This window comes from Triticum aestivum, unplaced genomic scaffold, assembly GCF_018294505.1.
Source record: "Triticum aestivum cultivar Chinese Spring unplaced genomic scaffold, IWGSC CS RefSeq v2.1 scaffold202536, whole genome shotgun sequence".
In the NCBI taxonomy this organism is placed as follows: domain Eukaryota; kingdom Viridiplantae; phylum Streptophyta; class Magnoliopsida; order Poales; family Poaceae; genus Triticum; species Triticum aestivum.
Genome location: NW_025246140.1, coordinates 1 through 2549, shown reverse-complemented (window position 1 = coordinate 2549; position 2549 = coordinate 1). Strand labels below are relative to the sequence as shown.

At 41.3% G+C, this 2549-nt stretch overlaps 1 pseudogene; it reads left to right on the top strand.

Moving 5' to 3' along the window:
- Positions 1 to 312: 312 nt before the first annotated feature.
- On the top strand, positions 313 to 873 carry LOC123177108 (nucleobase-ascorbate transporter 2-like; annotated as a pseudogene).
- The last annotated feature ends 1676 nt before the right edge of the window (positions 874 to 2549 follow it).

Sequence of the window (2549 nt, the reverse complement as noted above, 5' to 3'; positions counted from 1 at the left end):
CCGGCCCCCTGGGCTCACGAACCGGGACGAATGCCCCCATGGGTCCCGGTTCGTGACTGAACCGGGACTAATGGGCTTGCCATGCCCGAACGAAAGCCCTGTTTTCTACTAGTGCATGTGTAGGTCGTACTTGACCAGCCTAGATCTTGGAAAGAGATGTCAACCGAACCGTATCTATGTATAAAACCGTATAAACCGAAGTATAAAAACCGTATAAACCAAAAACCGTATAAACCGAACTGAATCAAACCGAAAAAACCGAATGCACAGGCTGACTTCCAGCACTACATCCTGGCGCTGGGCACGGCCGTCATGATCCCTTCGGTGCTGGTGCCCATGATGGGCGGGAGCGACGTGAGTGCGCCTCTGCGTTTCTTGATTCGCGCCACCCCCCATGGGTTGGCGCCTGGCGTCACAAGTTTCAGTGCCAACAATGTCTGGTGGTGTTCTCGGCTTGCCATCTCGGATGGGTTGCAGGGAGACAGGGTGAGGGTGGTGCAGACGCTGCTATTCGTCACCGGCATCAACACACTGCTGCAGTCGTTCTTCGGGACGCGGCTGTCCACGGTCATAAGCGGCTCCTACGCCTTCCGCATCCATCGTGCAGGACTCGTCGCTCGCGGCCATACCTGACGAGCACGAGGTGAGCAATCATTCATTCACTTTCACATTCTAGTATCCGCACATTCAGAAATTCTTTAATGGTATGGTCTAATCAAAACCATATTTGAGCAGAGGTTCCTCAAGAGCATGCGGGCCATACAGGGGGGCGGTTATAGTGTCCTCCAGTATTCAGATCATCCTTGGTTACAGCCAGCTCTGGGGTATTTTCTCCAGGTACTACCACACACTGTCAAGTACTTGTTGTACTAGTCGCCAACCCGTGCATTCGCACGGCCTAGTTACTAAATACTTTTACATGATAATCTATATACCATATAACTATTTTCTGCGTAAAGTTATATTGGTCGTCCATATGAAAAGTTCTAAAGGATTTGGAACTTGGGGATTCATAGGAGAATTCATTTCCACTAATGAGTTAGGTGGGTGAGAACACAATAGTTATAAGATGTGACCAAAAATAGTAAGTGTGCACTTTAATTCTATATACGATTTTACTCTCCTTTATAATATATAAGGAAGTTTGAAATTATTATTTATCTCATTTCAAAAGTATAAAGAGTTGCCTTACTTGTTAGGTCTAGTCTGTATATTTATATGCTAGGACATCTATACATGTATTGTCTCAAAATGTTAGCATTTGTACCGACTATAGTCCCGTAGGAAAATGTTAAATTGCATGAACTATGGCCTGCTAAGCTAATTATAAATTTTCCTTACTGCTATAAATATTTGTCCCGTAAAATAGTTCATTCTTGTGAGAGTATTAAGAACAGTATTCTCAGATATCTGATCCGCTTGACACTTACGATGGAATGGTGTGAATGAAACAATCAAGCAATACACAACCAATAATTTGAGATTCAACAAACACCACGACTTGATAGGTTTGGAATTTGAAGAAAACCAGAGCATCGGAAAAGCATTTTTTGAATAGCGAAGAACCTTACATATAAGGTATTAGTATCTGCGCACATGAATCACATGTTGGAATACATATAAATTTAAAAGATAGATATATGTACTACATAGACGATAGTCTTAGGTGACAAATTTACTTTTATTGCTGTATGGATTACATAGCAATATTTTGCATTGTTATTGAACAGACGAACCGTGCTCGCTTGGTTTAAACTTAAAAAGGGACATTTTATGAGCACTCGGCCATTCCAATCATGAATTTACAGCTGTTCATAATACAAATGCAAACAAAAATCTTGTGCATTGGGTGATCATTGGCTTACTACAGCTATTGATAATTGATAGTTGTAGGCATGCATTTTAAAAGAATCAAGCCGAGAAATTCTTGTACATATAATTCCTTATTTAATACACAGTCAAATCAGACTTACTAAAACACAAAAAAAATTACGATCCAATATGAAGTACTAACACGCACCATATCAAGAAGCGATACTCACCTTGTTCTATTTTTATCCTTGTCCATGGGGTAGCGAGATTTACAGCTTTACCGACCCCATCGCACATATATGATGACCTATATTATAATGGGGGCAGAAATTAATAACACATTGGAAAGAGATATATTAGTAGCACATATAGGTGCAGTCTTATTAAGGGTTGCAGCTTGATTGGCCCCTCACTGGTGAAGAATAATGCATCGCCATATCCTTAGCATGGTCTGATCGAAAACTGCTAATACATTTCCTTACGTACTTACAGTTGGAAATATGGATGTGGAGTGTCTTGAGCATAACAGTGGTTGTTTTGTTCACACAATACCTCATACAGATAGCGAGTGGGTCCCATGGATAGATGTAGTAGTGATAGTTGGAACATCCAAAAGGACAGGGGCTTAGTGCATGTTAGACTGATGTATTAGCTGTACAATTACAAATAAGATTGCAACCTGCGATATCTCAAAGCTATTAAATGCACCTGCTGGAAAATCTGAGAACCCCACAAAA